At 38.9% G+C, this 10,765-nt stretch overlaps 1 long non-coding RNA gene across 1 annotated transcript; it reads right to left on the reverse strand.

The window, feature by feature from the left end:
* Positions 1-1,361: 1,361 nt before the first annotated feature.
* Positions 1,362-7,750, reverse strand: LOC308130781. The gene is made up of 6 exons (XR_013936641.1): positions 7,647-7,750; positions 6,799-6,948; positions 3,772-3,906; positions 3,419-3,559; positions 2,304-2,444; positions 1,362-1,667 (listed from the first exon to the last, which is right to left on the reverse strand). It is a non-coding gene; the product is annotated as an uncharacterized lncRNA (long non-coding RNA).
* Positions 7,751-10,765: the final 3,015 nt, after the last annotated feature.

Genomic DNA, 10,765 nt, shown 5'->3' on the forward strand with positions numbered 1-10,765 from the left:
TTTGGTGTTTGTTTTGATTTATTTTAATAAAATAATAGTCTCTGGAACTCCGAACTCTGTCCCTCTGTGGCAGAAACCAACAGTGGCATGCATGACTGCCACAATATGTGATACAGATCAGATTTTCCATCCATCCCTGGATGGATGGAGATCAGATTAAATCTTCAATAATAACTGTCTTTGATAATTATGAATCACTATCGATAGCCAAACTGCCCAAACCCAACATAATTGGTACCCGGTGCAGAGTCTCCCAACATAAATGGTACCACGTGATCTTTATGAGGTAAGAAATCCCTAAATTACCAAATAAATGGGTCTCCAAAACATTGGATTCAAACAATCTGGGCTTTTTCATTATTTACATTCTGGATCGATTTGCTTCATCCTCGCCATTGAACACATGTTAAAGCACAATATTTCCCAGTTTGCCCAAGGTGGCGATTCTAGACAAATGGTCTAAAACTGTATTTTCTTTCTTTCATTAATGGCAAACAGCGTGAGCAAACCAACAAACTTTTATTTAAGTTGTACATCAAGTATTTGGCTTAATTCAAAGTTTTGTAAGTTAAATTCCCTTCTCGTGGACAGAATGCTGAGATAAAGGATTGGCACCTTACAGGGTCGACATATATTGTGGGAATATTGTGAAATTATTCCAGGATCTCTCTCAACAATATGAGATTATAATCCCATTTGGAAATATTTGAAAATTGGGCATGTTTTGAAGGGTGTTGGCTCATACTATCAGGACCCAAAGGCAGCGGATAAAGTCAATATGATTACAAAGACTTTTGGAGAGGACAGGATGGTTCTATATTACAAGCTTCTGCTCAGCTTCAGTGAGAATAAATCTCTGAAATAGGCATGGGGAAAAGACTTAGAAGCTTCTTTTGATGATCACAGCTGGTAGAAAATATGTGCTCGTATTTGTACTTCATCAGGTCCCTCAGAATGAGACTGATGCAGTTCAAAATATTACAGTGCTTCTATTGTAGACTATTTAGAATAGGTTTGTTTGAGTCAACATTTTGCTGAAAATGTAGACAAGTTACTGGTACTTTAAGTCATGTGCTGTGATCTTGTCCACAAATCCAGCTGTTTTGGTTCCTCATCAGCATTAACAGAACTTGATGTCTTGAGAAAGAAAACCTATCAGTTGAAATCACTGTATTTTCAACAAAAATGCTTGTTCATGCTTATGGAAACAATTGTAAAAATCATTGTCTTCAAAGAATTATGTGAGACTAACTTGGTTTTACACTCCTACTCAAAACTTTCTTCCTCAAAGGAACTGCAGATACAGAAATATGGTCAAGGCAACATGTACAGTCGACACAGATCCTCTTTTGATGCAACTTTCTTTTATTGGTTTATAAAGAACAGATTCAAAGCAAGAGTTACCATACAATTCTTGAGAAGAAGGGCATAGCATAATATCATCTAATCATTAAGATCAATTACTTGCGCAAACCAAAGCTCAAATACCCAGCATTGCAGTTGATTAATTAGGAAAATCTCACAAGAGATATTTTCCAACAAATTTTATGATTACAGCATGAAAGAAACAACAAATTTGTGCGCCCAGGATGAAGAATCCAGCTTTTTGTAGATCGTTAATCAGTAGACATCACTGCCGGAATGCCCAGTGAAGGCTCATCAGGTAGCTGGAAAATCATAAAAAAGTAACACTGTCAATTACAAAAGGAACCCACAACCACACAAGGGAGATTGTCTTTTAAATGGTAAGTTGTCATTCTCTTTGTTCATATTTATATCTCACCCCAATGTAAAACACTAAAACCATAAATACAAACATGTCTACAACTTTTGATGCAGCACTTATTACGTCTGAGGCAGCCATAGCCATTAAGGCACATATGTTTCAAAAATGGTTGACACTTGGTAACCCTGCACCAGTAAAAGTTGGAGCACAATTCTGACTTGACTAACAATGAAATTGATGTCCAGAAAAATGAAAGAGATTATCTAACTCATGAAAGACATTAACGGTCTGTAGAATTTATCTCTGGATTCTTCCCATCAAAAGTGACTTTATTTCATTGCCTGACTTATAATTCAATAATGGCTAAATGTATGTGTGCAGTTAGCTCCAAGAAGCAAACAGTGGCCAATGTGGAACAATGTAAATAACTTAAAGTGATAAATACCTGCAGAATCTGTTCAAATACATTTTTCATCCACCTCAAAGAGCCCATTTCTACTCTCGCTTCAACACTTTCACTTTCAGTCTCAACTACACAGTGAATATTTAAAAATACATTATTTCATTAAAATCTCGCCTCTTGGATCCAAGCAGACACGTCCACATGTAGCACTGCAACATTTCTGAAGTCCAGGGCATTGGAAGTTATTATTGCACATTTGTTGGTAAGAGCAGTCTGTAGGTCGGTCCCTCACCCTGGGGCACTTTCCTCGCTTGACTGAAGAAGAAGAAGACAAATCAACATCTGCCAAAAGCATCTGGACAATGAGACAACTTTTGCCTCAATGTTTCACAGAACCTTAGTGTGAAGTAACCTGTGACATAAATGTCCCAAAATATAATGAGCTAAACAGTTAAGTTGATACGAACAGCAGAAGAGGGGGACACACAATCTCATAGACACACACACCAGCACACGCACGCACGCACACACGCACACACGCACACACGCACACACGCACACACACACACACACACACACACACTAGAAGTTAGTAGTCTGAGCCTCCTGCCCTCGTCATGGTTGGCAGCAAGTGACTTTTGTCTGCTTGTTCCTCTTCGTCTCTATCCTTTCCTTTTCTTTCTTTCTGTTCATTAACCTCAACCAGAACAGTGGAAACCCGCCACCTCTGACTCTGGTTCTGCAGGTTTATTCCTGATAGGTAGTTTTTCTTTCCACCGTCGCTTAACTTTGTTCGTGTGGAATTGTTGAGATTTACTCGTACTTGGTATTTTAAAATGAAATTAAATTGAACGGAATTTTAAAAAAAAAATCACTGTATTTCATTGCCTGGTAGATAATTCAGTAGATTATTCAACAAAAGCTAAATGTAGGTGTTGTTTACAAACAGTAATGTCAAAGAAGCAAACAACTCATGCAACTGTTTTGCCAAGTAGAGCTTGTCATTCTCTTGACCAGTAGAAAATGATTCAAAGAAAATGAATTCATTATGATCGATCCTCCTAATATATTAATTTTAAGTACCTGCAAAATCAGTTCAAATATGTTTTTCGGCCACTTCAACAAGCCCATTTCTACTCTTGCTTCAACATTTTCACTTTGTGTATAATTAACATCATGTATTCTAGTACCTTCGTTGAGAAACTATTTTTCTCTTTCCAAAAATATGTGCAAATTGTCTCAACTTCACAGTGAATATTTGATAAGATGTTATGTCATTCACATCTCACCTGCTCGTAGGCAGACTTTTCCACAGTCGAAAGTGTTGCAACATTGTTGAATTCCAGGGCATTGGAAGTTGTTTGTGCAACTTCGTTCCTGAGAACACGTCAGAGTTCCGGGGCTCAGGCGGGGACATGCTCCTGTCTTGACTGAAAAAGAAGAAGACAAATCAACATCTGCTAAAAGCATCTGGACAATGATGTAACTTTTGACTTGCCAGTTCATTTAGTGGATCAATAACATCATGCATTCTCGTCCCTTAGTTGAGAAACGATTTTCTCTTTCAAAACATGTGCATTTTGAGAAAAGTCACAACTTCACAGTGAATATTTGAAAAGATGTTATTTCATTCGCATCTCACGTGCTTCAATGCAGACAGGTCCACATGGACTGGCACAACATTTGTCAATTCCAGAGCATTGGAAGTTTAGAGTACACGGTTGTTGGCTCGAACAATCCAACGGGGTGGACGAGTGGGGACACCTTCCTGCCCTGACTGAAGAAAAAGAAGAAGAACAACAAATCAGCATCTCTTCAAAGAATCTGGACAATGATGTAACTTTTGACTTTCTATTCCACAGAAGGTTTTTGTGATGTAACCTTTGACAAAAATGTAGTAGCTTCAGAAAATATGATATATTACACAGTTGAGGTGATACGAACAGCAGAGGATGGGGACACACATCTTCATTAGACAGACATGGACAGCAGTCAAGCTCCTCTCATGTGTAACCAGTTCCCAGTTTCAGTTAGGGATGCAAACACAGTCTTTACTTTTAAGGCCTGGCTCATTCCTTTATGGACCATTTTCTATTAAAGCTGCTATAAGGTTTAAACTGCTTGGAGACCTTTAAAGCAGTTTTATGCTTGACGTACGGGCGTGACGTTTGGAACTTAAGGACTTCACATGCTCTCTGCAAGGCTCGTCTGTAGAGCTTGCACAGGTCGCGGGTGCACACATGATTGTGGCCATGCTCCACTCTGGGCTCACTTCCATGCGCGTTCCATAATGTAACATAACAATCCCGAAAATGTGTCCACTGCTGCTGCCCGGCATTCTCCACCTTTCCTAAAGTAGTTTAGGTTTCAATTTAGGAGTTCTGAGTTGTCTGGGTATCTTTATTTGCTTTTAAATTGTGATTGTTCAGATGTCTAGACGGGGGATCTCCTCATACAAGCAGTCAGTAGTCTCTGACGTATGCACAGTTGGCAGCGCACAGACCATGCAGTCACAAATGTGGGCTGCGCGCATTCAAATGCAGTGGGGATGCAGAGGACAGGGTGGATGACAAATTTGACGTCACTGCACACACGTACATTGCACAGAGCATGTTCAGGCCTGTTAAGTCAAAATTGCCTTGTTATTCAATTATGTCATCATTGTGGTAAAGGAGGGGCTTCCTGCAAAGGCCTGTACTGCAGGGCTGGAGGGAGGCACACACAGCAACTCACAGCAGCTGACCAGGTGGGCAGAATCAATCAATCAGAAAGGTGACTGAAGCTTCAACAGCTTTCAGCAAAGAAGCCAGTGCCCTGCTTGGTAGTGGGCTTATGCAGAGAGACAGGAAAGCATCTACAAATATCCAGGAAGGCAGCAGGTAAGGCAAAAAATGAAGACTCTCTGCTGCTTTGCGTTGATACACTGTGATATGTGCTGTGTCTTCCTTTGAGCTTGCTGATTTGATTTCAGTAATTAATTGGTGATTTTTTTGTTCATTTCATTACATTTAAAATTGTGGTTAAAATCTCTAATAAACCTTTAATAAACTTTAATTTACAGTGGAGTACAGTTCATGACTTTATATATTAAAAGTAGAATTTGTGGTGATTAAAATACCAGTTAATGACCGATGAGAATGCATTTTGTTGGAGTAAAATACTACAAAATAGGTACTTTACTTCAACTTAATTAATCTAAATACTCTTGTCTTGTTGAATATATTTCCAGAACTTTGTTTACATATGAGTTTAGATGACTAAACAGAAACGCATTTCATTGTGAAACAAGTTGCATTTGTGTGGATACATGTACAGTGACATAATTTCTTTGTTGTGATTTCTGTTAAAAGGTTTTCTACCTGCAACGAAGGCTGTACCCACATCCAATAAATAATGGAGAAAAGGAAAGAATGACTCTGTGGTGATTGAGTGGAACCCAGTTTGAGCTCTGGGTAGAAGCTGCTTGTCCCTTTTTAAGTGAGGAATCTACAACAACCAAGGTGGAACTTGACAAGGCCTTTAGGCGTGTGGAATTGGCATGAGAGAATGTGTGTGCCATTTATTTTACATGCGGCCTCCTCCTCTTCAACTCTGCCTTTTTTCCCGTCTCCGCCCATCTGGTCAGAAAAATTTGGAGGCGCACGGTAAAGTCGTACATAGGAGTGTGGTGGCTAAAATCACGTAATTCGGCCGCATGAAACTGCAGAGCTTTCAGACACGTCAAGCCTTATCCAGATTTTTTGAAATTGAAAAGATATTCCTTTTGTCACAGCGAACAGTATATTGTTATTATGGACTAGAATTGAGAATTATATACTATGTAAAAGAAAAAATCATGTTGAAATTGATTGTAAAAGTGTAATTGCATATTATACATACAAAAATAGACAGAATTTATAGTTAATTTAATAATTATATTTGGAAAAATTGTATTCACAGATGCACATTAGCAAAGCTAAACTAAAACTTTAAGTTTTATATTGAATTTAAAGAACACATTAAAATACTAAGTAAAACTTTCTTAAATTTTACTAGTAATTTAAAACAAAAAGAAAAACATCCTTATTTGTATTTGTTATAGTTGCAATCACATAGTTATCAATGTAATAATCATAATCTCTGAGACATAAACATGTAATCAAACATTCTAAATGAGAGACAATGCCAGGAATTTATGATTGGGTGTACGTTTTCAGAAATATCTTTGGAATCATAAACACCAAATGTAAAGCTCATCCACAAAATCATTCAATAATTGTTTGGGAAATTGCTTGTGTCTCTGTCTCTCATTAAAAGTGGTTTCTCCTGTTTTAGTATTGCAACTAAAAATAAAAGCTTGCGGATGCGTCAAGCATCTTTACTGGGCTTTCTTTTTTTGATTTTTTTCATTTAGCTTGTTGCTCTCCGTCTCTGGCCTCTGCTTTTATTCTCGAATCACAACCGAAATAGCACGAAGCCGCCACTGTCTGGTTATGTCTGTTGGAATACATTTTTCACCCACCTCAAAGAGCCCATTTCTACTCTCACTTCAGCACATTCACGTTGTACATTATCATCATTCATTCACATACCTTAGTTAAACTGTTTTCTCTTTCAAAAATAGTGTATTTTGAGAAAGGTCTCACCTTAAGTGATTATTTGAAAAAATGTTCTTTCATTCACATCTCACCTGCTCGTATGCAGACACCCCCACAATTTGTTTGACAACATTTTTGACGATTACGGCACTCGCTGTCATCACTGCACGCTCGTTGCTCAATACACTCAAATCCGGAGAGCAGGGCAGGGCACACTCCTGGATTGCCTGACAAATCAAGACCTGCCAAAAGGAACACACACACACACACACACACACACACACACACACACACACACACACACACACACACACACACACACACACACACTATAAGCAAGAAATACAATTGAACAAATGTCCTATTATACAGCCACAACTGCACCTCATATATTTACCAAAAGCATTACTATCAACGTAATGAAATAAGATAAAAAAAGCTTAGCAATAAAATGAATTTTACTGTCATAAAGCAGTGATCATTTGTCTAGACAATCCACCCGTTACCTTTCCTCATAAACAGTTCCATCACTATGTAATAAAAGTTGTTTGAGTTCAAACAATCAGATCTTTTCTGTCGCTATGAAGCCCAATGCTGAAAGTTGAGCCTGCTCTGTCTTTTTTCTGGCATAAGCTCTAATTGACTGACTATTCTGACTACTCTTGATGTATACTGTCACCACATGAGTTTAAGCCACAGGTGCCTGCACTGTTGATTCTGAAGGCCCAAAGGCAGATTTCTTCCATCCTGACAATGCTTGAAATATGATTGAACCGGAGTCCTATATAAACATACTTCTGGAAAAAGTGAAACAAGAAGAAAAGCTATGAAATGAAAACTGCTGGTAAACTGAAGATGTTATTAAGGTCATTCAATTTGAAAGAGGAATTCTTATCATTCGGTCAGATTACATGTCTAATAGTTGTAAGTAAAAACAAACCTGTCGTTTCTGAGACAGAATCTGAGTGCTCAATTGCACCCAGAATCAAGATCAATGCACAGACTGAAGCCAGGCGTCCCTCCATATCTGCTCTTCCTGCACAGAGAACACAACACAAACTGCACAAACTTCTTGGTGTATATGTACTGTAAGCAGAGGAGGAAGTCAGACTTGCTCTGCCCACCCTATTGTACCACTTAATTACCACTGGATGAGTATGCGGACGCATGTCACTCCAAAGGAGTGCCATTGGTGGATTTTGGTGGGGAAAACACAGAACAAGTTTCAATTAAAAGTTCTAATTAAATTCCAACACAATCAAAGTTGAGTTCAGCAACTTGAAAAACCTGTACATCAAACCAGGTCAAACAAGAAATACCTTTGCAACAATGAACATTCCAGTCTTTTTCAAGAAAAGATCAGTTGAATCACAGCCATGGAATTATGGCTTTGAAAAGTACAATCGATATAATAACAATGATATAATCATAATCAGCCCTCCATCAACATCTCCTTTTACCGGAGATCTGAGAAAACCTCCCAAATACATTTAATTTAATTCACCCCTCCAGCAAACAAACATATTGGACCTTCTTGAGCTCACATTAAAACATGATTCCACTTTTTCACACATTATGAAGAATTCAAATATTCATGTTCACCCTAAAATTTCAAGTATGCTCAAACATACTTTTTTATGTTAAATCGACCCAACTCATCAGTTCCAGAAGAGCTGCCTATTGTTCAGAATCCTCCTGCTGTTCTTAACAAAATCAGCATACCTGAAAGTATTGCAAGAATCATACATTCAGTTCCAGTAACCTGGATGATTGTCACGATGTGTTTATAGATCTCAGTAAAAAAAAAAAACAAGTTAGACAACTGTCCTAAGTGACACAAAGGGGTGGAGCACATCATACCCGAGGTTCCAAAAGAAAGGATCCACTTCAAAATATAAATGGTTTGGGTATAAATACGTCTCAGGAGAAGGTTTATATTAAGTGTTCCCAAAGTCAGAAGCAAAAAAGGTGAAGCAGCTTTTTAAACAATAGATTTGACTTATTTTGCCTTTATATAACTGTTACTTTATTTACGGTGGTGTTACTATATAACACCACTTTGCTAACGTAGAAGTAAAATATTTAACAGCATGTCAAAATAAACCCTCAACCACAAAACAGGTCTTCAGATTCATGTTATTTTCATTAAAAATGTGACTTTTGCCTTCTTTTGGTGGAAGACAAACACGCAGCAGCACTTGTAAAGTCCTTGGCAGTCATAGTCATCATCGCACTCGTTTTTCTCTGGGAGAGAACATGTTAGATCTGTGGCCCAGTCAGACCTGGGGCATGCTCCTGACTTGACTGAAGAGAAAGAAAGCAACAAAACAGAACATTTGAAAATGCTTTTTTGTTTGTTTGTTTTTTACTATTTGTTGCCCTCAGAAAATGGTCAGGCCTTGTCCTCTTTGGCAGTTTGTAACACACAAGGTTTTCACAAAATGTTTCCTATTTTCATTTGAATATATATAAAAAATTGTATGTTTCTGTGGGAGAGTAACAGTGCCACCTATAAGGCAAAGATAAACATGAGGGGAAAGGAATTGTCTGTTATGGCAAGGCAAAGCAAATGTATTCATATAGCACCATTCAGACACAAAGCAAATTCAGTGTAACTAAATAAAAGAAATCTATTAAAACAAGGTGAATAAGATTCTTTATTTCAAGCAATTGAGATTGAGAGATATACAAAAACAGCAGAATAAAGGAATGAAAAGGAGAATAAATAAAGTAAGTTATATAAAGGCAAAACAAGTCTAATCTATTGTTTATTAGAAAGCCAGAGCAAATACAATTGTTTTCAGGCCTGATATTGAAGTATGTCAGCAGTCCACTGGTGTTCAGGAACTTTGTTCCACAGGTGAGGCGCGTAGGCACTAAAAGCTGCTTCACCTTTACATCATTGTCCAGATGCTTTTGGCAGATGTTGATTTGTCTTCTTTTTCAGTCAAGACAGGACCATGTACCCTCCTGAGCCCCAGAACTCTGACGTGTTCTCAGCAACGAAGTTGCACAAACAACTTCCAATGCCCTGGAATTCTACAATGTTGCGACACTGACTGTGGAAGAGTCTGTTGAGGGACTGACTGATTTGAGTGAAGGTCCCCATCCCCGACTACGTGTGGCGCTCGTGTGTGCATGAGATGGCGATGGAATGTTTTCTATACTGGGGGCATTTTTCCATTTGACTTGATCAATCTATGCTGGCCGGGAGTGGAGTGTACTTGGTTTCTCCCTTTCTTTTTATTTATTCATTTTTTTCTATCACGGTTCACACTCAGAGAAGAGACTCAGGTGCGAACAGAAACACAGCAATCAGGACAACGCTCATAACACTTTATTAAGTGATGAGGCAAAGTACTCAAAACCAAAATACAAAGGAAAGCAGAACTCTAACGAGACAGAACTAAAGACTACCCAGGTACTTTAAACTAGAAAAACTGAACTCACAGAGGTCCCAAGACCTAGTCTACACTACACCAGCCAAGAACCACCCAAACAAAACTACAAGGACCCAGCGGGAGACTAAAGGAGCACACTGGAATGAAGCGGCAAATGCGGAAGGGCGTGGTTGGCGCTGGAGGACACGGGAGGTGGCGTTGTGGTGAAGCCGTTGCACTGGGCCAAGAACAGAGTCACAGGCAGGAGCTTGGTGCAGCAGGGTGGGGTCCGGTATGTAGGTAGTTTTACAGTCCGGCGCCGAGTCTTTATCTGATGCCAGCTTCAAAGAGAGAGAGGTGCATTGCTGAGTGAAGCCACACCCTGTTGCAGGTGAGCGCACTCAGGACGTCAGCCCTGCACTCCTCCACACCTCACACAGCATGCAGCAAACGCCCACGTAGGAAAAAAGGAAAGGAGGGAGGGGGAATGGAAACAATGCTGCCACGAGGCAGAACCAGAGGTGGAGGTCATCACATTTTCCTTTCTTTTTTTTGTTGGTGTTGGTTTTTTTTTTTGTTTTATTATGTTTTGTTTTTTTTGGGGGGGGTGGGGTTCTTTGTTTTGCTTTTGTTTTGGCATATGCTGTTATATTTGACACAACATTGATATTTGAAATGC

This window comes from Blennius ocellaris (genome assembly GCF_963422515.1).
Source record: "Blennius ocellaris genome assembly, chromosome: 5".
In the NCBI taxonomy this organism is placed as follows: Eukaryota; Metazoa; Chordata; class Actinopteri; order Blenniiformes; family Blenniidae; genus Blennius; species Blennius ocellaris.